The 26576-nt window shown below is 34.5% G+C and overlaps 1 long non-coding RNA gene across 4 annotated transcripts in view; it reads right to left on the bottom strand.

The window, feature by feature from the left end:
- LOC118684826 (uncharacterized) overlaps positions 1–26576 on the bottom strand; it is a 279897-nt gene that overhangs the window by 188324 nt on the left and 64997 nt on the right. For all 4 annotated transcript variants that reach the window (XR_004979895.2, XR_004979896.2, XR_008508271.1 and 1 more), the window contains exon 2: positions 24172–24262. This is a non-coding gene — a long non-coding RNA (uncharacterized LOC118684826). The remainder of the gene's footprint in view (positions 1–24171; positions 24263–26576) is intronic.

Below are 26576 nucleotides of genomic sequence, written 5' to 3'. Positions count from 1 at the left end.
CTGTTCATGGTCCATTTACACAGCCCCTTCCTCTCTTTTTGTGCAAAGGTAGCTTTCTCATTTTCCATCTTTTTATCACTTTATCTTCTGTTTAGGGCTAGGAAATTCACCAGGAATCAGATCATTATTTTCTAATAATTATTCTCTTATAGTTGTCCACATGAACTGGAGAGAATGTAGGCTTGCCAGCATGATGATTCCCTATTTTACTTAATAGACTCCAAAAATCATACATGCAAATGCCAAAATCTACTGAATACATGTCAACAACTATAGAGAAAATTGATGTAGTAAACAGAATAATGAAACTGCACCATTTAAAACTTGTCTTTGGAAATACTGTGAGGGAACACCCACTGGAGGTATTAAGCACATACAAAATAAAAGAATTCTTAAATACTCTTGTCCCATTTCTCTCCATCTGTAAAAAAAGATGGTTCAGTTACTGAGTTGAGAGGAGTGTGACTCCTCTTGAGGAAGGTACACTACTCAGACTCTATAAAACCCTGTTGTACTCTGTTTTCTTGTATTGTACTTTTCTCACAAAGAATTTCCCTCACCCTTTCAAAGCGTGTTTTTAAACCATAGGTCTTTTGGGTGAATCATTAACTTTTCTTTCATAGTAAGCTGCAATTTTGGTGTTGAAAAACCAATTTTCTTTTTTTCTGTGTTTTCCTTCACATTTAAAACCTAAGAGACCACTTGTTTCAAATTTCTGATATTTTCATACACAGTTTCCACTATTAGCACTTAGAAACTCAAATGTGAGAAAGACACCAGTAACTTAGGTATCATGGTAATTTTATGAGGATTCCAACCACAAAAACTGTGATAACAGTTAGTGCTTATTGTTTATACTAGATACACATACCAACATGAATTCATTTTTTGTACATACTGCGTTTTCAAGATCCTTGCTTATAGGTGTTGCCACAACTTCTTCGAAACTCCAGTAAGGCAATAGTGAAACATTGTCTTAATATTCTGTGATGATAACAGGGAAAGAAGAGGTGGCAGCTGTTTTTTCACACTCAAGGACTCTGGACTTCTTGTACCTAAATCCCTGGCAAAGTTTCCCACATCTTAAGAAATTACACCTTCCTTGTCAAGTCACAAGGATTTCATGAAACTACAAGATCATTATTTGAGCATCTCTCATCCTGCAAAGGAACCTTTTTACTGCCTGCATGTAGGAATGCAGTCTGTTGATTGGTTACACTAAACCATTCAGCTCCTTGCTTTGTAGTAGATACTGCTCTGTCTTGTTAAAGCACAAAAAATGGGCTTATGAGATCAATTTGGTAACCCAACATGAAAAGAAATCTTTTCTATACAATCCATTTATAAATACATCAAGTTTCATACCATTACTGTTTATTTCTTTTATTCCCATGGCCAGTAATTCCTGAATTGGTGTCCCAGAACTGCACGTTTAATAATCACAATCCTAATAATTTCCATATTAAGTTTCTTAAGAAATAGAAAAACTCATCTTCTAAATTTCAAATCCCAACTTTTATTGCTTAGTTTACAAGGCTTACAATGTGTGAACACACACCATTCATTTACTGCCTTTTCTTACAATGCAAGAAAATTAAAAGGGAAAGAGGCTGTAAATGAAAAGGCTGTTATAGATGGATGCCTTCTCAGTGATATATGTGATAGAAATGATTAGCATTGACTGATCTTCGTAGAGAATGTACAAGTATAATTCATTATAACGGCTTAGAAGTGCAATTAGTGAACGATAGTGTAAATGACACTGTTGTTCATAGACCTACCCATAAGAGTAATTATATTTTGAAAACTACTTAGTGAAAAATTGATTGCATGGGTCCTATGGGCATAGATAATTGAGATAAAAATATGTAAACAAATACCCATTAATAAGTTTTACAGCAAATTTATATATTTACATGTTTAGCTTGTTTGGAAATATATATAAAGAATGAGAATTTTCTGGTGTTTCATTTTGAAGGCACATTTAACTGAAAAAATATTTTATGACTTTGCAAACAACACTATTTGATTATTCTTACATTGCACAGATTCATTTACTTTTTCCCCTCAATGTGTCCTAATATTTCAGAAATAGTAAAGTTCAGGAAAAGAACAAACTCGACTATCCTTAATCATTCCATTTCAAGGATTTTCTAGCTCTGTAGCTTCAATGTGGTACATGCCAGGACAGAACAAAACTTTCCTAGCAGTGGTTGCATTTATTCATTGGGCAACAGGAGCTATATTTGGGGTATGATAGTAATATAAACTACAGTTTTACATAATATTAAGTTTAACAGTATTTCATTTAGTATGTGTATTTGAGAAGTTACTGATAATTAACTTATTGGCCTGATTCTATTACCTTAACAAGTACTAATTTCCTGTACTCTTTGAGATTTCCAAAAGCTTTTGTTTTATGCTGGCATTCTGCTTGGAGCTGTTTTTTCTGAAGATCTTAGCAAATTAATGTGCAAATATTTGTTTATTATATAAATGAAGTTTAAACTGAGTTTGAAACCATAACAAATACTGTATGATGTGGTTTTTCCCAAGAAAATGTATTTCTTTGTTATTAGGCATCGTTTTCAGCTACAACTTAACTTACTCAGTTGCTGAATACAGGAAAAAGACTGCATCATCTAAATATATAACCTCAAGCCTTAATTCCAAGGATGAACTTGACATGGAAGGATATGAGACTGATCAAGAGAAATCTTAATGCTGGATAGAAGTGGCAAAATATTTCAGTTTTATGCCCAGAGGAGCCCCAGTGCAAATTGTTCCTGTGAATCTAAACCTTTCATCAATCAGATGTAAATTATAGCATGCATGACTGGCTGCCTTTTCCATTCTAGAGTTCCCTATAGAGAACAAGAGAGGCAACTGCTACTGAGGCTCAACTAAACTGCAGTCTTTTTGCTCCCTAGAGGTTATATACCAACACATCAGAAGAGACAATGTTCACTTGTATTCCACATCAGGAGGTCTTACAAAATCATAGACAGTGAGTCAAGCCAAAATCTTCTAGAAAAACTTATAATGCAGGGAACCAGGGAGGGGACTATGGGGGAGATGTACTGATATAGCACTAAAAGATTTCCTCCTAACAATACTTTTCTAACTACATGTCAAATCTTTCCTTGAATAGCTGGCCCAGGGAAATTGAACATAAGAGACTGAATTTTCTTTTGGTTTCAGCTGGGAGAGAGCTCATTTTCTTCTTAGTAGCTGGTACAGGGATGTGTTTTGGATGAAGTAAGAGAATAATGCTGGTAATACACTGATGTTTTAGTTGCTGCGGTCTCTCAGGCTTTGCCAGTGAGGAGCTGCACAAAATCCTATTTGGGAACATGGCCAGGACAGCTGTCCCAAACTGGCAAAGGGATCTTCCATAGCATAGAACACCATGCTGAGTATGTAAACTGGATGAAGTGGCCCATGAGGGGCCAATCACTGCCTGGGGAAGGGCTGGGCATCAGTTGGCAGGTGGTGAGCAGTTGTGCTGTTTTTATTGGGCTTTAGTTCTCCCACCTTTTTATTGCAATTGTTCTAGTTGTTGTAGTTATGTTTTCGTTTGTTTGGGTTTCTTTTTACTTTGTTTTGATTATAAAAGTGTTCTGACCTCAACCCATGAGTTTCATTTTTTTTTCCCTGATTCTCCACCCCATACATCAGAGTGGGGCAGCGAGCGAGCAGCTGTGTGGTACTTAGTTGCCAGCTGGGGTTAAACCACGACAGATAGAGAGAAGGATAAATTCTTTATAAAGAATAGAAGTGTAAGACTTGTTTTCAGTATTCAGATGACTGTCATAGACTTTTATAAGTAATAGGGTGGACAAAACCAGATTTTAAGGACCAAATTAAAAATAAAGCTGTTGAACCGCCTAGCAGTGAATACCTGAGCTACCAAGCAGGAAAACATTACTGTGACTGAATTCCAGCCACAGAGAAGAAAGCTGAATTTCTTGCTGTGCTTGCTATCTACACTCACCTAATTATAGGCAGAGTTAATGTATGAACAGACCCTATGATCTGTAAAAGCAAACCATAAATGTCAAGCTTTGTGAAGTAAAATCAGAAGACGACTAGAATATTTGAGAAAAGGTGCAGTTTAATGTAGTATTTCTCAAACTTTCTAGTAAATTGTGACCTCCTTTTGTCTCACCAGTCACCATGAAACTTTCTGAGTCAGCAGCAGCTCAATTTCTGCAGAGTAAAGGCTGCTAACAGCAGCTGAAACTATTTACATTAACCTAGCTGTCATAGAGCACTAAATTGGCTGCTTAATTATAGGTGGTTAGCAGTTAGATAGCCAAGGTAAACAGCTGCACCTTGTAATTGTCTCACCTATTATCACCTCTCACTCCCAATATGAATGCTTCTGCAACCTGTTTAGGGACTAGTAAGAGTTATTGAATGTGGAGATGATAAAGTTACTGCTCCCATCCTATATGTATTGTTTCTTCTCCTCTCCTTGTTGAACTTGCCTATCTATATAGTAAGCTTTTGAGGAAATGAATTCTTGCACATCGTTCCTATGACATGAGACTAGCATCAATGTTTCTCAAAACACACTAATAGGTTCTCAATAATGATGTTTCATATAATTTTAGTTCTTCTAGACAAATCAAAATGCTACAAAGCTTTAGGTGGAAAGCACTTTGCTTACTTCCATGCCTTTGCCCTTCTAAATGCTACTCATTCTTGTATTATAACTCACTGAAATATAATGTCACCACCTGGTAACAAGACTGGGAGCTGAAATTTCAATTGTTGTTAGGGTTTCTAGGTCAAAGTTCTGGAATAAATTCTTCCTCAGTTTTTGAAGAAGACTTAGGCTGAGCCACCAAGGAATATAATTGAAGAAACTGAAGATATGATTAAAGTTTTCTGAGTAAAAAACAAAACCAGACACCTAAAATTTTCACCTTTGTGATTATTTCTGAACACTGTGGACCTTTATCTTTGCCTGGCAGGTGGCTAAGAGCCTGTGTGATACACAGGGGTTACTGAAGCCCAGTTGATAGTGGGCCAACATCTAAGACACTTCTATTCCAACTAATGTCAAAATTGGAAGAACTCTGCAGGAATTTAATCATCTGAAAAAGGAAGAATATGAAAGACAAAAGACATTTGCAATGAAAAGCTGAAAAGCTTTAGCTGTCACTTCTTTTATTGCACCTCCCATGAGCTAATCTGCAAGTTCTCATCTACAGATCCAGGGCACTGGTTATTTTCCTTAGAAAAATTCCTGTATGTTTGACCTTTCCACATGTTTCTATCTTTTTTGATTCAAAATATTAATTGCTTCCTAAGTCTTCCTCAAAGTGAGCTGACAAGAGCTATCTTTCTGCTAGGATAAGCAGTATTCCCAGAATTCAAATAAGTGGCATCTTCATTTATTGATTCCTCCTACATTTTCTTTAACTAGGGAATACCTTAGAGGCTTCCTCATTTCTGAGTGATTTTCTGCACCTCTGGGATGTTCACTTCTCTATCTATTCACTTTTGTTTCTCAAATTGAATTAAGTTCTGTATCTGTGACCCCATGGAAGAAAAAGAGATGAAGGTTTCTGTTGCCTTAATGTTTTCTAGTGAATCTGAATTTAAACAAGTTGATTTTTTAAGGAACATTATAAAGAAATAAAATTGTGACATATCTCTTCCTTATAGAAACCAATGGATTTCAAATACAGACTGGAACTCTGTGAAGCATCTATTAATTGAAATTCCTTTGTTCCAAATCCTAAAACCTAAGGCCCTATGTGAAGGTTTTAAAACAGAACCTCCCTGCAGAAAACAAACAAAGACTTTAAAATTCTGATACATTCTTTAGGCTTCTAGAAAAGATCCTAACACTTAAAAAATAATAAAAAGTTTAAGTTTTAGTAAGTTTACTGATATATTCTCTCTGTTCTCCCTTTTAGCTGACATTCTAGAGGCTCAGTTCTGTCAGGAACTCTGATAAAGTGCTATAAATCTCTTCTTTCCTTCCCACATACACATGTTCTTGCTCCTCTGCAAAATCCAGCCAGAAAGTCATTGCAAGTTTTTTGGTGACCAGGATACAATTCCTCAGCCTTTGCATTCTTTCAGCTGTCAGTCTAGACCCACACTGCCTCTGAGTTATATCAAAAGCAGCAGCTCATGAAGTTCAGGTCCATATGTTCCCCTTTTGCTGTCTTTAGTTAGCTCTACAGACACTTTGCTTTAATATGCCAGGTAAAATAAAAATAAAATTAAATTAAATAGGAGTTTGATTAATACCTAGAAAAGATCACTTTCAAAATATAATAATAATATAACTAAACATTTGCAAAAAAATTGAATAACTTACATAGTCCTCATCAGATGTAGTATCAACCTGTGATGTCAAAATAATTTTTAATGATAAAAAGAAGCTGTACAGGAGAAATATGCTTTTCCTTGATGTCTTCTAAAAGGCTAACACCAAATATTCTCTACAAAGGCTTATATAGAACACATAGGAATAGCTTATTGGGTTCGGGAAATGAATTTTATTCAACTTTCCAATCCTTTAGGAAAAAAATATGTATTTAGATAGATATTTTGGTATTTTTGCTGTATTCCAATTAAATTACTTTTAAATGTTTTAAAGATCTCACTGAAATCTCTCTTGCACTTTCTGAGTTACATATAAACACAGATCTATTATTCTCTAGTTTCTAAACAGGGATATTTTCATCTCTGGGTATTAAAGAGAACACAAGTCATTAATTCCCTTACAATTTAAACCAGGAGATATTGTCTTTATATTTGTCTCAAGACCAGGAAAACTGGGAAACTGTAGTCCATGCTCATTTAGCTTATAGATATATCACCAAGTATATGTTCAACACTAATGGATACTTCCTTATTGAAGTAAATAATGCAACCTTTAAGAATGGAAATTACAAAACCCAACTTAGCAAAAATACACTCGGTCTTTGAGGTCTGAGGTTTAAATTCCTCTATCTTTTCCTCTAAGTTTAGGAACTCAACAGCTTTCTCTTAGTTGTTCAATTGTTGTTTATGTCTCATGCTGATCCTCGCTGGGAAAACCTTTGTGTCAGAATCACTCTTGAGGGAATCGTACCAATGTATTAAAAAATCAACATTTTCCAAGTACACCAGCTTTTGGGGGGGGGGGGGCTTTTTTTAGGTTTTTTTGCAGATTCAAATGTAGCTGGTAATTGACTTTTGCAACCCTTTTGCAAGGGTTGATAACATTTTCAGTTTTAAGTAGACTACATGAATTAGGCAAGAAATGGCAAAGAATTTATAGCAAGTTAAAATTTACCAAAATAAGAGAACTTTAGAAGACCTGTTTATCATAGATGATCCTATATCCTTGTTTCCTCCCCCCAGGACAAAGTGTATTCTCCCAGAAACCTGGGAGAAGGCCCACAGTCAAAGCACAGTACTGCATCAATACCTCTGACTTTAGAACCACAACTCCTACACTTGCAGATTTCACTCAAAAATCTAGTTGCACTCACTAACCTTTTAGAAGTTATCCAAACTCCAGAGGTTTTATTAGCAGTTAGAGAAAAATAGTTGTTAGTGAATGTTACTACCATCAAAGTCTTTTTGATGATACTCAAACATTTCAGCAAACCTTTTCTTTATCAGCTCTTGACAAAGTAGCCAGCTGTAAGACAGTTCCATAAAGAACCTCTGAGTAGACTGGAATGAAATCCCTTCATCAGATCTAGGAATCTAGCTTAGCAGCATCTATGTTATACAGATAATCACCCACAATATCTGCCCTATGATGCCTAAAATCTGTGTTTTCATTGAGGGAAGGGGTTTAATTCCTCATTTTTTCCCCTCGCACTTGGTTTAATGTGACTCAGACTTTAGGAATTTTGTAACTGCTTACTTTACATTTTCCTATTAGAATACTTGTCACTTAATTCTAATTTCCTATTAGAATACTTGTCACTTAATTCTTGCAATTGCTACTTTTATTCATACTTTTTACCACAGACAATATCTTACAAAATTCTACAAGAGGCTTCTGTTGATATCTATTCTCAAAATTAATATCGCATTTTTGAAAGCCACTCCATTATGATCATTACATTTGCTCTTGGTTGAATGGCATATTGTTCAGGATAACTACAATACTAAAGATACAAGAAACTATAAAAGTAAAAAAAATATAGAAGCATGTGCTTTTACATGAAAAAATCAAATTAATTACACTGCAATTTTTTTAAATAAGAAAAGTTATTAAAGTTATGCTTATTCTCATTGAGGAATAACATAAGAAATCACAGGAATATTCATAACTGTGAGACTAACAATCTGAATAAAAATTTTGTGCACAGTTATCACAAACACAAAGTTGTTACAAACAGTCCTCTCTCTTTCACCTTTCTTCCACTATATCCCTGCCCTGAAAGAGACATCAACTCAAATGAAAATCCATCAAGAGAATATAGACCTGGAGTCACTCAAGTACACTTTACTCATGAGTTGGATGTAAGCCAGCTCCAGTCTGGAAGCAATCTAAGCACGTTCATGCAGTGTTGCATGCAGATTTATAAGCCCTGCCTCTCAATGTTGATGTTCCCCATGATGTTCACTAGAGGCTTTGCTACTGTTATTTATTTTATTTGGAATGCACTCAGATGCAATGGTGATGAGCTGCAGTACAAAACCCTGTGAGAGAGAGTGACAGAGTGTGAGACAGAGATGAGAATGAGAATAAAGGCATTTTTATTACATTCGTCTCAGTTTGAAATTCCTAATCCTGAAATTCTCTGAACAATGGTCTTAAACTACAGTCAGCAATTCAAGAGGAACAGATTCCTCACATGAGCCTCTTGGTGTGTGGTGCCAAAAGGTCAAAAACATTGAATATGATTTAAATGTGTAAGTTGAGACTGAAGAGAAACCACACGTTCTGAAGTGGTGTGAGAAATGACCACGAGCCCTTTTAACACTAGTTTCTGTCACAAAGCAAATCTTCTCTAACACCAATCTCCTGATTATACTTCTCTTTTCCACTAGTTAAAAGTGTAAGGGAGGAAACTTCATTCTCTTACAGCCCAAATATTCTCTGTTCTGCTCTCAAGGCACCTTAACATATCCGGCTTTGGGCGCCTAATTTTCTTCCCTTGTTTTGGGATGTTGCAAAATGAGAAATAAATCATAATATTATATATTTTGTTGTAGTAAATGCTTTCTTAATCTATTCCTTTCATACACATATATAAAGAGTATACTCCATACTTACATTCTTTTTCTCCATATGCATAAAATTGCCGCAAATAAAATGGGAGTCACCATTTATTCTTTGTATCAGATAAGAAAAAAGTTTTAAAGCATTTTATGGAGTGATAAAATAGAAACAAATTTTATAATTTATGGTTCACAGGATGCAACGATTGACATTATATAGAAATTTAATCAGTCTTGCAGAGCTCACAGACATATCACAGTAGGAGGCTCTTTTGACATTTCATGGAGAACTAGGCAAGATGAGGTACAATATGTGTGCATATTTCAGTATGGTACGTGTTTTCTTAAGCTTTTATCCTTTCAGGAGTCACTGTCATTTTGAAGGAATCATTCCTTTAAAGAGTTCTAAATACATGAAAGACAAACTTCAAGGTTTGTTTTGAGCAAAACAGAGTTAGGAATACTTGCAGAGGTAGCCAATTCCTCCCTGATACGGACTTTGGAAAACTGAGACACTTCTTTAACACCTTTTCTATGCCTCTTGAAATCTGTCAGGTGTACAGCACCTGGCTATAGTCACATAATCAGGCTATAACCCTAATGTCATGTAGAATTATGACTGGGAACATTTTGCAGCAAAACCTATCAAGGGTGCAGGATGACAAAGTCAGATCAAAGCCTTACCCACCCACAGCTACCTAATTTCTACATTACAAGCAACAAAGAAAGGAGCCTGAAGAAGGGGCTATAAAACTCATTTTCATGCTAAATAATACTCTTATTAGCAGTATGCTGGTTTCTATCATGAACACAGAGTGCCATAATTTTACTTCATCCAGAAGTACTCCATTATTTTTGACTGAAACAACTTTGCCTCTGAAAAAATTTCATATCAGAGTGCCATAATTACATTTATAGCTATTTAGTAAACTTACTTACCCACTATTATGATATAAGTGCTTGTTGGACAAAATATCTGACTCCTCACATACTTTATCATAAAGTAGTGATTATGACAGTTTTTCAGACATTCTCGTTAGGAATGTAGGCAACTACACAAACCTTTTAATAATGTTATCTGATACATTATTAAATGTTTTGCTGCTATTATCAAACTAATAACCTAATTTTTCTCATTCTCCACCATTTTTCTCATACTCCAAAGCTGTGGGTTAACAATATACAATGCACAGTATTCATTTTTCTAATGGAATCAAATTCCATCTTCACAGAGCTACCTCAGGAAACAAAGATAAATATAAAACACTAGAAATAGCTCAGAAGTATTTATCTGGCTAGATGACCAGCCTAATACAATACTTTGCTATAATAATAGGTGAAAATCTTTTTTGAGATTATGAAGTAGGAACAAAAATCACAGCCATAAATGACTTTGAGAAGAGCTGGATAAAACTTTTTTAAAGAAGCCTTTTCCCAGTAAAAATACGCAGCATTTATTTACTTGTTTTACTTCAAATGAAAACTGTGTTTTCTTCAATTGCATGTAGAAAATGTATCTACCCAGTAAGGAGCCCAGTTGCAGTAAGCCAATGATTAAAGGCTGAGGCTGGACTGATACATCAGTACTGGTACATCAGTACCACTGACTGATGGCTGGCTGGAGAAGTCTTCATTCCTATCTGCTCTGCTCTCAGAGACATCACGAGCCATGGATAGAGCCATGAATATTACAATAAACCCACAAACACAAAACCAAAACCAAAAATAGTCATGTGGTAAAATTCTTGGTTAAGTAATAGGAAAGACAGAGTTACTCTAGAGATTTCAAAAGTAAAGCTATAGATGAATTCTGATATCCATGGATTAGATAACTTAGTCCTTTTACATCCTGCCAAGTACTGTAAGCCTCTTTGATAGACAATAGACAATCAACAAAATAAAACTCCAACATGGTCACCCTTTTTTTTAAACTTTTTTTTTGGTTCAATATAATTAAAAATTTGGCATCAAACAACCTATTTAAAAACATATAAACCAGTTAGAAGAACAAATCTTAGAAGTACTAAAATCAATAAAGACTAATTTTTTTCAAGCTAATCTGTTTCAGGATAAGATATCAACTCATATCAAAAGTTTTGTGGGGCCCATAAAATTCCACCTCTGGCTTCTGTAAACAATTTTTTAATATACCATTGTTAGACCTGGGAAGTTGCAATTTGGGTTTACATGTCAGTATTTGTCAACAAAGCACTAAATTTCATCTGGTGAAATAGAGCATGAAATCACTTTCTCACCCTGCTTCTGTGCATCATACCTAACAACACTGAAACTTTAAAAAACCCCACACCAATATTTAAGTGGTGTAAAAATAAGTTGTCAGATTATTTTCTCAACTCAATATCAAAACCAGAAGTATACACACTTCTGTTAACAGCTAGAAATCTGAACACTTCATTGCAGCTGCTACATTACTTTTACCTTCTATTTTTCTTAATTAAAAACAAAAGCTAAAAGAACCTCTAAAAATGAGCATGTCTAAATTCTACACATCTGTGAGAGCATAGGATCAAATAGAGACAAATTTCAGCTGTCTCAGGATGAATAGCCACTTATTAGTGAGAAGCACTGTTCACCATTGAAGACTTAAATTTGAGTAAAAATACTATCTGGCTTCTGAGAAAAGAGGGCTAAGCAAAACTAATTGTCCTAAAAAATTCATTGGGATGTTCATGCAGGCTTACAGAAGAAGCACACAGTACTATTCCTCTTTCTACAACTTTAATATCAGCAGGGCTTCATCTATCTAACCATCTTTGACTTCATTCAGAACCTCATTTGTGATGTGGCACAGCATAAGTGTACAAATGATGAAAATGTGCTATATACAAGGCAGTATTTTGATTTAGGAAGAGAATTACTCATAAAGTTTTTGGTTCAAGACATCAGATATACAATTACAATAAAAAATTGAAAGTAATGTTCTGGACCAACTTGCTTAAGCTGTTGAAGGACTGTTTCAGCTTATTTATTTACCAGCATCCTGCAACTCATCGATCTCCATTTGCTGATCTGGCAAGATGCAGGTGTACCAAGAGAAAGCCTATCTTAGTTTATTCCTTTATATGAACATTACAATGTATAGAAAGATCACCCTTCAATTCTTTGTTGCTTCTCCTTCTTATTCAGGACTTCCAATCAACTCAATCTAGTTTAGGAAAAAAAAAACCACTCAAACCCCAGAATTATCTAAAAACAACAAAAAAGCCCAGCAACAACAAAACCTAACCACTGAAGAAACCCAACTATTCAAAGAAATCTAGGACACTTAAAAGATCTAGGGTCTACTTACTATAGAAGCCACTTAAAGGCTTTCACAGTTCTGGAAGATTTTTCATGCAAGCAAAGATCTCAAATGAAGTCTCCTATCACCCGATTAAAAGGTGACTTAAAAGGTTGCACTTAAAAGTATAAATTTAAATTAAAGTTTCTTAATTTGTTGATGCCTATTCAGGCTTTCTTTGGCTAGCACAGTCGAAAATAAAGATTTATCAGTCAAACAGCTCTGTTCTTGTCTTCTGCTTTCTGTTCAAGTATCCTCTGTCTCGTCTTTTTCCTTTAATCCTTTGCTTATTTTGTTACTCCCTCTATATTTTTAGTAATTAATAAAGGAAAGAAGGAGAAAATAGGTTTTAATCTTGAATCCATGTTTCCTTAAAGTAAGAGGGAAACTATTGTCAAAAAGGGATAGAGACTGGATACTGCGGTTAGCTGAAAATTCTTGTGATCTGCTCCAGAGATGGAGCCATAATTGTTATTGCTTCTTGCCTGGAAGAAAGGTATAAAATTATGGATCTTCCCTGAAGTCTCTTGCATCCTTAAACAGACTGCTTTAATCACCAAGGTTCTCAGGCTGGACCCATCCTGAACCTTTAATTTATGTTTAAAGAGGGAAGCTCTCACACAATTGTAAACACAGCTAACATTTTTGTGGGGATTTTCAAGTTAAGGTGTTCACACATTGCTTCAAATCCCTAATGTAACTTGGAACTTGTAAATTTTGAAGGAGATGAAAAGATAAACATAGGAGGAGTTAATAATACAAAATTCAGGCTCTTTGCATTGGCTCATTAAGCACAATTAGTTGCAGCACCCTTGTTACAAGGCAGTAAGAGTAAGCACTTCAGATGTAATAAAAGGCAGTACATCACTGATAACCAATCTATATTCAGCTTACTACCACCTGTAAATGCAGGCAATATGTTTCTTTTTAAGAGGCTTGGAAAGTGGTTCCCAGGATACCTTTAGGGAACATGTACTTTTTGAATTAATTAATCACTACATGTCATCACTGCTCCACTCCACCGCATATGAAATAGCACTTCTCTGGCACTTGAAAATCTTAGTCAGAAGGAGGTTCAAGTAAAACAGTTTAAGATAAATATAACTCCAGTGCAAGAAAAATTAGCAGGCGTTAATTCCAAATGGAAATGGGGAAAATATAACTGCAGCTTTTATATTGCAGATGAGTTTCCTTCATTATTTGCATTATTTTCATGCATATCAGCTTAGAAGATTTTCCTTTTTTTTTTTTTCCTTTTAGTAATATATTGAGTGAATGCTCTTCCAGGGAGGTGATCTTGGCAGACACATATTTCAGGAATAAAAGCTTTTTAAGTTCTCTACCAATGTACATTGGCCCTAAAATCCTGGCCAATAGAGCATTTTATAGTGAAGAAGGACAACAATTTTCCAAATAGGGGCCCTTTTGTGTCATATCTACAAATAGAGGTAGGATACCAAAGCATGAATTTTCACTAGTGACCCTAAGGCAGAATGTGAACCAAGGTCTCCAGAGGGGAAAGGCTAATGCACTAAGTTACTGCACCACCAAGTCCCCTTCACTTTCCAATTATCACAGAACCTCTCCTACTGCTGTGACATTCTCCTTGCCACACAGGTCAAAAAGTGAGCTACTGTCAGAAGTGATTAATCTATCAGCTGGCTCAGGAATTACATAGGATAAAATGAGTGGTGTTGTCCCAAGCACAGTTGCAATACTATAGATTTACTTTCAGGCTTTTTTATCTGAAATAATGATTGTTTTCTCATTCATATAGTATTATGTTATATCAGACTTAGAGACTTCTTGTAAGAGGGAAAAACCCCCATGGTATCTCTTTCATAATTAATTTCAGGTTTATAGGTCCTACAAACCAAAAACCTCTGCTGAAATCCCTTTATTGCTAATGCATAAGATGATGTATGAGAGATCTGTTTCTAAATATGTAGCCATGTTATAAATGTGATCCAAATGTATTTTTGGGCTTTATTCTAGCCCACTTTTTAGTTATAAAAAAGCAAGCTACTTACGAACTCAGAAAAGCAATATATACTTAAAACTCAAAGGTCATGATAGGTTTCTTGCTCCCTAATTTTCCTATATCCTGCAGATCATAAAAATAAGTTTCAAGTGACTTTCTTCAATGATTCACAAGACTAGCTTACTTGTAAAAAAATCCCCAACATACATGCCCTGATTAAAATCATATTTTTACACTTAAAAGGTTTACTCTAATGTTGAAAAGTCATTTTCCCAAATACTTTTTCAATTATATGAGATTTCTCTATCTTGAAGGATTTAATAATTTAGTACTACAGATTAAACAACACTATGTGGTTTCATGTGGTTTCAACCTGTGAATCCTTTTTGCTTTGTTTTTAAGGTTATTGGCTTTATTTTGTCTGAAAGTGTCACAAAAGCTTACTAAAGATGCTAAATATTTATGAAGCTCTTAGCCTCAATGAGGTCAAAATGGAGTACAAAATTAGGTGCTTAATAGATTAACCAAAGTCTCAATTTTATACCAACAGTTAGTTGCAGTTATTTTGGTGTCTAAAAATTTTCCTTTATCCTAAATTTACAGACACCTTCCAGCTCCACTTTAGGGAAAAAACAAACAAACAAAGCCAACCATCCGAACAAAACCCGAATCACAGCACAAAACTTACACAGTTTAACTTTAGTACTTTAATACAGTTGCTCATTCTGACTGTCATGTAAATAAGGTCTGTTAGTCAGGATCCTGCACTAAAAATTTGCCTCCAACTTAAAAAAAATTCCACACAATGCTCTGCCAGCAACATTGATCCTACTGCAGTGGCATCAGTGCTGTGTCATCACTGCCCTGCCAATCCTTTGCATTTGCTTCATGCAGACTTAGTGGGTATATAATAACTATTATAAAAATACTCATTTGCTTTTTTTCCCTAAATACATCTTCAAAACAAGTTCTGTAAATTTGTTGAGTATTGATCAAACAGACATTTTACAATTTTACCTTTATGTCTGTTCTTCAGACATCAACTAATGAACTGTCGCTAAAAGAAAACACCCAGCAGAATCACAGAACCATTGAATGGCCTAGGTTTGAAAGGACTCTAAAGATCATCCAGTTGCAACCCCTATGCCATGGGCAGGGACATCTTCCATTCATATTATGTAATGTTGATGCATCAATCTTTAAATTACAGTATTTTCAAGGAAATTTTAATTTTATGTATTACACATTGGTTACAACTAATATTTCCCTGCAAAACTGATTCACAACAGAAAGAAAAGGAATCATTTTTTACAGTAATATAACATAGCAGAGACCTCAGGTGCAATTTCCTTAAAAATCCATCACATTTTGCTTTAAAATATCTAATGCTAATGTTTTGGTCTGAAAAATATGCTGTAATTAGCTAGAACTACATAGTAAAATAACTTCTTAAAGAAGTTCCAAAAGCTACTTTTTTTTAATCAGCTGAAATATGTAGATAATATGTTGTTTTGATTGCCTATAATATTTAGCCTTCATCAGCTGCACAGAGATTTGCTGTGATTTAAAATCCCAAAAATTTCAGCTAACAACACGGCATTTCTTTGGGAAAAGGAAAACATTTTAAAATAGCAATTACCACTGTAATTGCAAACAGCTGAAAGTTTTTGAATTCTTGATAGTCTGATTCTAGGCTTGATTTGCAACATCGTTCTTGATTGCATTCCTCTGTAAATCTTCTGTTGACATTCAGGGTTTGTTGTAGGGTTTTTGTTTGTTTGTCTTGTTGAGTTTGTTGTGTTTTGGGGTTTTTTGTTTGGTTTGGTTTTTTTATTACCAACTTTGGCAGAAACTCTCATCCAAAAACTGGGGAAAGAGTAAATGAAGAGAATAAGGAAGGATGAAGGCAAAGAATTAAAGGTCTTTCACATGAATATTCCATCTTTTAAAAAAATGTTTGTATAATATATTCCAGAGCAGATTTTTAAAGAAGTTACCGAATTATTTTTAGTGGGAATGAAAATATCCATAATTTCCCTGATAGATTCATTTTAAGATTCATTTTAACTGCTATTCTTTATTTCATTTCACTTCAGAAGTGAAACAAACAAAAAAAAAAATACATCACCAGCTCCAGCTTCTTCCTCTCTGCTTCTAATCCAAAGGAAGGCAGCTCTTCCTCAGGCTGAATATTCCTCAGGCTGAATAGCCATTATGTAGTCTTATACTACATAATGTAGTAGTAGTAGTCTATGCCATAGTCTTAAATGTATACTGCCTATCCATAACTCTCCCTTGATCCAGTTTTTGGAAAATCCAATTGCTTGGTACCATCAATTGCATTGATAAGAACCATAGTAGTTATCATTAGCAGAAGGAGATCTGTGAAAGGCTCCATGCTATTTTGAAAGGACTTTGGTGTCACTAATGGTTTGCAGTTTGGAATGCCCATTCATATTTGACAGTACTTTATGCATTTGTATTTTTACTTCTCAGAGAGGGTAACTACTTATGGAGTAGTGTATGCCAATTTAGCAAGAAAAACAGACTATTCCCAGTGTCCATAATACAGATTAAAAAGTAATACCAATATACATATAGAGTATATACTATATTTGACAATATTTCAGTATTTAATAACCATGAAGAGACTGAGGGAAATCATAGAATGACTAAGGGCATCTCAGAGACATAGATGAAAGTATTTTGGGATGCACAGTCTGATGAGTCATCTTTATGACTGGTTAAATTCTAAAAAAATTCCTTTCACTCTCCTTTTTAGACTACTATTTAAGCACATCCACATTTTTATATATTTTTCCTTCAGACACTGTAGGATTGTCTAAAGGAATAAGACTAAAATTGCCTGTTTCAGAAAGGGAAGTTTCAGTGTCAATATCTTCAATATTTTCCTTCTTTTTTTGTAAAGATTCATGTAAGTGCAATTCAAAAGTTGAAAAAACTTTTTTAATTGCCTCACCTTTAGATTTGTAGCTTGCATGGGACAGATTGAAAATTATTTCTTTGTTTACCCTTACCTGCAAGACAGGAATTTATAGTTTTTTAAGTCTGCATTGGTAAATTTGAAAACAGTTTTACTCTTCATAACATTTTGAACCACTTTTAGTATTCATCCCAAAACCACTAGTAAAAAACAAAAAGACAGAGAATATCCCACCTGTTTTGAAAGTCAGGCCATTATAAGACCGGTATGGTAATAATTACTTCATGGTTATGAAATTTACTGAGCATATGGCAATTTACATTTACTTAATTACAAGTAGACTTAATTGGTAAGTTTACCTATGCATTTACTAATATTTGCTCTTCTTAAAAAAAACCAACACATTAAGGGTTAGAATTAGAGCACAATAAAAATACATTCTTTGATAGGAGAAAACATATTAAAAATTCTAGTAATGGGTTCTTGTTACTATTATGAATATTTCTAAAAATTCAAAGGAGAGGCCTAAAAGCCTTAAATGGTTTACCAGCTGGTAGTGGATGTTTATGGAAGGACTTTCATGAATCACATGTTTTCTAAACTGTTGCTCTTAAATGTCTGAAAGTAAGTATTTTAAAATTGGACTGCTGTAAAATGCCCAGAACACAGGCCCTTAGCGGAGTGTATGGTCCCTCATGAATTTATATTGTAAGAAATAATACATAATTCACCAAAAGTTTGAAAAAAAACCCTCTTCAGATATGCCTAAATTCATTGGGGTTTATATAAGAGGCAACCTTTCCTAAAAAGGAGATCGTGGGTTTGTACCAATTTCACCAGTCGCAAAATCATGAAACAGACATAATAAAGTACAGTTGAGGATCACTAAATCCAAAAGTACTGATCTGATCATGAAAAAATGTTTTCATGATCAGATCAGTACTTGCATTTTTTGGTGAAATAATAATGATGTGAGGTTTTTTTTTCCCCCAAGGAACATTTCCAGAGAATCCCAAATAAAATTTTCTTATGCTTTACTCATTTGGAAAAGGTTTCTAATGCATGCTGGAATCATACATGATTTACTTCTTTTAGCCTCCTATATCTATCTAGTTTTCAATATTTTTTTCTTATGTTTTCCTAATTCTATATAGGTTTCTTTTAGTTTATATGAATATACAGTATCTAGTAAAATGGGATCCAGATGGTAATGAATTTTTCATACTAGATAATAAAAAATAATATAATAACACCAGTAGCACGACAGAGCCCTCAGTCTAAACTGTTAATTCCTCTTTTCCTTGAAAAAGGTGCTTGTATCAACTTTAATGTTTCATGTGAGAGATGCATTTTTTTAGTTAATGCCCTCTGTGGACAACTATATACAATTAATTCGCCACCCAATTACAAAACTGGGAAATTTTCCAGCTCCTTCACCTGCAGACCATACTAGTGCCACAGTCCTCTTGGCTCTCTTCAAGAAGATCTTGGTAACACCTTGCATGTGCATTAAAGTAACTGAAATCCTTTACCTTTAATAACATCCAATCTGCCTGTCAAATCAAATTATTGTCTCAGAGACAAGTCATAAAGACAGCTTGAACACACTGTGAGTCAGGAGTAATAATTGATCTCTTTAATATTTTTCCCTTGCTATGAACCTAGTGCTTCAAATTAGCATATCCCAACTTTACTTTAGAAAGATCAGGCACTGCCACTTCAAAGCCTGGTGACTGCAATATAGTCACTGTTATAAGGAAGACCAGTTCATATCCACTCCCTCAGAATTCCTCACCAATACACTTCATTAATGTGATTAAATCACATGCTTTGTGAGGCAAATGTGTAGGTGAATTTGTATTTAGGTTAGTAATAGTTTGGATGCAGTCACATATTTTCCTTCAAATAGTCCACATAAGAAATATTCTCATTTTCTTTCGACCTTACCAAAAAAACTCCCTTCTGTTTTCATGATGGAAATTGTCATTCAACTTTAAAACTTCTTCTATAAGATATCACAGTTATTCAAAAAAAGGAAATACCATGTCTAAGCTTCTGAAAAAATATTAGTCCCTATATACTTTTTTCATGGTTTCTTCCAGAAGTTGTTGTTTCTCTTGAAATTCTTAAGCAGTTCATAATGTGATTTGTAATTTTCTTCTATAAATTGCATGTCTTCTCGGACATGAATGTGAAAGACATAGAAATTAGTTTTTATTACTGAGCTGTTCCTTTCCATCATAGAAGGAGAAAGAGACATTGTTGCCAAAAGTCAACATTAGAAACTGTTTAAATGTGAACCTTATAGGAAGGAAAAAGCTTGCTGGCAGGTTTCTTAAAAAAGGATCTTCCTAGGTAAATTATTTCTTTTCTGGTCTTTTGCATAGAATAGTGCAGGTTCCAAACAGCTTCCCTGCAGATTCACTCCTGTCCTTCCCAGACAAAATTGAGTCTAAAATAATTTTTTTAATAGATAAGAATGAGATCAACCTTAAAAATGCCATGAAATCAAGAGGATTTGATAGTGTAGCCACAATGAAGTTTGACTTTCTTTAGGCAGACTTAAAAATTCAAATTATAAAATTAATTTTTCTACAGAAATAACAAAAGGTTCACTCTCCTCTTAATATCCTCTAATGGGCACAGCAGAGCACTCCCAAGTAAAGTAGTCAAGATTGCTCTTATGATAAATAAAAAAGTAACTTAAAGTGATCATTTATATCAACGTGCATCTTTAGATAAAATAAGAAGGAAAGAGTAAGATTTACAAATCAGGTGAGGTATCTGAAGTGGGACTTGGATCAAACAGTGGTGTGTAATGTGAAGACATAAAAATATATACATAAATACATAAACTTTTATCACTAATACCCCTAAATTGCCTAGGTTCCATTTTCCATGCACGTCTAAAGCTACACCAGACCAGCCAAGGTGAGTACTTGGTTACCTAAACCTGACTTAAATTCCCAAACTAAAAAGTTCTCCTCTTCACTGGAGCACACAAGTTCCCTTGTAGGCATTTAACAAGGAGCCCTGGCACCTGACCTGCTGTGAGAGATTCCCACTGAAGTTCTCCATGTATCAAACTTTTAGTATGCAATGTGGAGACTCACATGGTTTAAGTGCTTTCACAGCTCTAGCTCCCTGAATAAACTCTTACACCCACATATTCCAAACAACCCTAAAAGCTTTCAGCACAGCAACTATGGGACATTCTCTTTTAAGTAGCAAAAAGTGAGTTACAGTGTTGGCATTTCAGTCATCAAAACTAACCATTAACTTCAGATTAGTTTATTTTTTTGTGTTATTATTAACATGTCCTATATTCATAGACAATAAAAGTAGCATTAAGGCTTAATGGGAACAGCATATTTACAGGATATGAATTAACTATTGAGAAAAAAAAATACTATTGCTGACAGAATTCCCCAAAACTTACCATCACAAAAGGCACTATCAACATATGCAAACAAGCTCAAACAATTCCACACTGCTAATATGGAGCTAGTTTATCCCACAAATACACACAGTCCCCTGCTGTGATGAAAGGAGATATGTCCCACACATTAAAGTTGTGCTGAACAAAGAAAGAGGTTTTAAGAAAAGACCCAGTTTTTATAAAAAGAACAATCCTAACAGCTCAAATGACTACCAAGAAAAGAAATAGAGCCTTGATATTTAAATGCACCGTCAATTTGATAATGAGAAAAAAAATGCATAAGAAGGAATCAGTGTCATATACTGAAAATTATATTATTTACTGATGAAAGTAACCATCATAAGTCAAACAAGTGAGATTTTCATAATCATATTTAGTCATTTCACAATACACAGATCTGCAACTTGTACAAGTGTGTGCCATACAAACAGAAACTACTTTACTGAATTAAAGTCTCATGTAAACACTCAAATACTCTGCTTAAGGAGATGTCTTGAAAGACCAGGTGATAGTGTACATCAAGCAAACATCACAAGGAAACGGGGTAGACAGGAAAAAATAATTTTAATTTTCAAAATACCATCCTATTGAAATAATCAGGAAAAAATTATAAACTATGAAAATTTTATATATATATAATCAGTAATTTTAAAACACTCCAAATATTTTTGTATTGATTTGAAATTTTTAGTACAAATTAGAAAATTATTATGACCAAAGGGTTTTATTTAAAGCTACACTTTAAAAAAAATTCACTCTTCAAACTTTCACTTTTCTAATTGCAAAAATGTCAAGAATTCATTTTCAAATTAAATTAGGGGACTTCTACTGTCAGCTCATACTAATGCCACTTCTAATTTCAAAGCATGAATTATTTCTATTGAAAAATAATTTTGATGGAGAATTCCAAATCAAGTTCTACCATCAGTTCTTCTGAGGCTGAGAAAAAATTTTAATTGTAAAGCTCAATGTGTTTACACAGTCTTTCCTTAAAAATTATTCCGTTTCAGAGAATAAAAAAGAAAAAATACTAAGCCATAAAAATTTGCCAACAATATTTTTCTATCGAAAAAATACTTGTTCCATGGCATTGGTTTTTTTCTACTTCAATTTTGAAAAAAAAATCAGTGTATTTACCACCTCTGCAGAAATTCTAGTCTGCTAATTTGTGCAAACTAAGCCAATTGAAAGCATCTAGCTCAAATTTTTCAATTTATTTATGTCTGACTTTTTCTTTTTTTTACCTTGTTTCTTCCTATTCTCTGTAGCATTGCAGATCTTTAGAAAAAAATAGTCTTTAGAAAAAGGTGGAGAATATGCTCATTATTAAATACATTCATTATTGCATATTGCAATATCTATCAAGCATAAGAAACAAAATAGTAAGAAATTTTACCTCAAACTAGCCTTGAGAACATATTAATCTAATTAACTAATTGAAGATCCTGCACACAGTTGTTCAAGAAATTCAAGTAGTTAGAAGAGCATGACACATCAGAAACAACAGCAGCATTCTTTCTTATCTTGCTGTCCTGGAGTTTGAGCTGCTATTATACATTTCCAGGAATGCTCAGCTTTGCCAGTTCTGACAGTCACAGCTGATTCTTGGTTTTGCCTCAGCACAACTGTGGTACCCATGAATAACCTTCTCCCCCAGTTCCCTACAAGGGACTGCTTCTTGCTCCCTGTGACACCAGTGCTGGCCTCATTGCCTTGGTGTCTGACTGTTCAGGCAGCACTTGCTGCTCTAGCAGCTGCTCCTGTCTCCTCAGGGAAACCTTGGGAAGAGTATATTGATTCAGCTAATTCATTTTGGGATAGCAAATGATTTTAATGGAGGAAAGGTTTGTCATGATATGCATGCTCAGTCTGATTGGGGAATGGATTAAGGCCCCAGTATCAAAAAGAGACTGCTTTCAAGAAAACCTTCTTTTAAGTGGCGTGACCCAAATTCTCTGTTCAGAAAGTGTGGATGACAAGGCTCTCCCTTTGCATGAGCAATGATTTCATTGCACAATCACTAAAATCTCTGGTTTCATATGATCAAGAAAAGAAGACATTTCCAGCTTTAGAATGCAGCAAATTGCAGGAAGACTAAACCAATAGCTTTCTTTTAATAAGATAACTGATGTGCTTGAGGAAATATTCACCTGGATTTCAGCAAGGCATTTCATTAAACAACACGTGTGACAATATTAGTTAAAGTTGAAAACACTTAGGCAAGCAGTGAAATTGAAAGGTGGATAAGGATTGGCTAAAGAAGAAATGGCAATAAGTTGCTCTGAAATGTAAAACATCAGACTGAAAGACATTTACCAATCCAAATGCAGGTTTTGGCACAAGAGTTATTTATAAATTGGAAATAAAAAAAACAAAGTGGAAAAGTAAATCAGTTTCTAAAAGAAAGTCTGAGAGAATAATTCTATGAGAAAAAGCAAAAAACTTTTAAGATGGAAGTTATTTTTGCTAAATTTATGATGCTAATATGAGAAAATTGGAGACCAAGAAGGTCCCTGTTGGTCTTGGGTTTCAAAGTTTGTCACTCCTTCTATTTTTTTACCAAAGTCTGTTCTTTTAACCATCAGTTTATCACCACATTCTGAATGTAGCCCATACTTTCTTGAGACTTTTTTACCCCTAAATTACCTGATTTGAATTCCTCAAACTAATAGTCTTAAAACTTATCACTCACGATCCATTGTAATAAGGTCACTCACTCTCACAGGTCCATTTAAGCCATTTTCAGTGAAAAAGTAATTAAAGCATTCCTTCAGGATCTCTAGGTTTACTGTTGTGTCTTTTCTCCTCTCATTCTGATTAGTTACCTTTCTTGATTTTTCATCATTTCCTCCATTTTTGCTGGTTTTTTCCTAAACTTATTCATATTTGTTAACATCCTTAGCAAATAATGAGGAATGCCAAGCACAATGATTCTTTTACATTACCTGCCAGATTCATAGTTCAACTTTGCTTTTCTAAAATATTAACACTGCAGATTTGGGAGAAACTAAATAAATCAGAAGTATATATAAGCCTTTCTCCTATGTCCTCACCAACCTGAAAAAAAAAAAAAAAGAAAAAAGCACTAAAAATGTAGTGGAGCACAAAATTAGGGGGTAACTATTCTGGTATTGTACTCTCCATTTGCATATTCTGGGTTTATCTGAAGTTCATCATGCCTATTTCTGGACTTACTGTATATGAGTAAGACATGCATAATCAACCCTTAAACCAAATTTCTTTCCTGCTCCGTGGGCAGGTGTTCAGCAGGCAGCTGTTCAGCATGTGAACTAAAAATTAAAAAATATCCTTACCTTTTAGGTGAATCTGTGATAAGGCTTCGCTCTGCTGGAAATTGCTCTCATAGACATCATGCACAAGCCTTACAGGCTAAGAGACCAGTACCTAATAAAAAATTCAAAGTCACTGCACGTAATAGGTAATGAAGTGCTGGTTCTAGGCAGCAGCACAGGAACTTCAGGTGTTTGCTTAATATTCACTAAGCATATTCTGAAATAGTCCATGCACATTTTCAAAAATTTCTTTCACATAATGCCTCACTTTTTTCGATCCTATAAAAGACATTTGTTCAATAATATCCACTAAGTAGCTGGGCCTGGGGAAAAGGTATCATTTGCACAGAAGTATTAGAAAGACATTTAGTAGAAAATGACGTATCTTTGAATGCAGCATTCCAGAATACTATAAGGCAAAGTGAATTAATGTTTGCATTACTTATATTTCGTTTGCAAAAGAGAATTTGAATTATTAATTTAAGCATATTTAAAGCCTAACTAATGTAGACAAGCCCATGAAGAGGTTAACATGCATTGATCATATACATACATTAAAAAATGGAGTGTAGTTAGTGAGCTTCTGAAACAGAAAAATAAGACACAAATAAAATAAAAGATATCTTTGGTTTTACCAACTAATTTTTTTTCCACATTTCTATTCACTTAATTTTCACAATGATTTTCCACCCAGATATTATATATACTGTAAACTTCTAATGGATGGGTAAGTACAGAAAAATTAAAATACAGGTGAAGAAAGAAATTATATCATAGGAAAACTATAGTATGGAAGAAATCGGGCTGTACTGAGGTTCCCATCTCTGAAAAACAGTAAAATCTAAATGTGTGGCTCAAAATTTTAAAGGTCTTTAAAATTATCACTCACTTCTATAAAAATATACATTGGTTTGTTTACAGAAAGGGGTCTTTATATAAAATAGCTCCTTCAAAAAATTATTTCAAAATATTGAAATAAAAAATCTAGGTGAGTAGGCTGAATGTGTCATTCTAACTCCATGAGAGCAGTCTCTTCCTTGGCAAGAAACCCTCTAGCACTGGTAAGTCTACTTTGCAGTCTGTAAGCAGTGTGGCTGGACATAGCCTTAAAATATCTTTAGGACAATGTATAGTGCAGTCCTCCTTTCTTCATAACCCATACTAAAATATATGTAGACTTTGGTGTAATTCTGTTCCACTCATGCACAATTTGGAGATCCAGGAACTATTTGTTTTCTCCCAGAACACAAAGAACCTTCTCATTGCTGTCATATGTTCTTGTATAAGCAAGAAATTTTAAGGAAATGCACAAATGTGTGTGCATGTGTGTCCTTGTGGATGTGTCTGAGTGAACCACAGAGGAGAGAAAACTTCAAAGCAAAGGAAGACAAAATTAGAATTGTTTTTGCTTAACAATATTTGGGCAACAGAAGGACTGATCTTAAACTCTTGTATTGCTTTCCAATGTCCAGTATTATTTCTCACTTTTTCTCAAGGGATAGTGAAAGAATTGCCTATTTTCTTGAGAGGTAGAACCTTGAAAGACAGGTAATGACCATTCTGATGCAAGACCATAATACCACAAACTCTGAAATCTTAATATGTAAGTTAAGCAATAATTTCTGGGATGTGGATCTTGAAAAATGGTTATATTCCCCCATTTTACTAGGACATCTTTCAGTGCTAAGATAAACCTGATGTTCACACAGGTAAGACTCATACAGAAGAAATGCCATAAGAGAGAAAAACAGGAGAAAATGCAATATATCCATCAACAATCAAACATAGGCCAGGCACAAGAAATATACCCAAGCCAGTTCAAATACAGGTAGAGCACTATTGTAAGTCTATTTCTGCATGCCCGTTTAAATTCTGTAAGCCTCCATAAATGCAGTTATCATTACCATTGTTGCCTTATCATTCTCAGTGATTGCTCTCTTTCAGTCAAGTACAAAGGCAGGCTGAATATAAATGTTTTGTCATAAAACTGCTATTCAAACAATAAAAAGGGTTATAATAGTACTAAAAAAATCACCCCCAGGGCTGCAGCACAGACTGGTAGTATGCATATTCAGGCAGCACAAAGCAGTTCCAGTCACATACTTCTACCCACAGGAACCCTTCCACTGAATCTGTACTTAATATCAGGGTGTTCCCAGAAATGATCCAGATATTACCAGGTAGTCAAGACACAGGGAACATTTTGGAATGTCATTCAATTAGAGGAATACAATTTATTAATACTGTGAATTTGTGTTGAATTCAGCAAATAACAACAAATTTAAAGTCTTTAATTTTTAAGAAGAAAAATGCTTCAATTATGTTTTCTGCCTTGATCCAAAGCTGTTTTTGTTGGTCCCAGATCTAGCCATGTAGTGCCACCCAGGGGCCAACTGCAACATGATTCAACACTGCCATCTTGCCAA

Source organism: Molothrus ater, chromosome 3, assembly GCF_012460135.2.
Source record: "Molothrus ater isolate BHLD 08-10-18 breed brown headed cowbird chromosome 3, BPBGC_Mater_1.1, whole genome shotgun sequence".
NCBI classification, from domain to species: domain Eukaryota; kingdom Metazoa; phylum Chordata; class Aves; order Passeriformes; family Icteridae; genus Molothrus; species Molothrus ater.
This window is presented reverse-complemented; position numbering and strand designations above follow the sequence as displayed.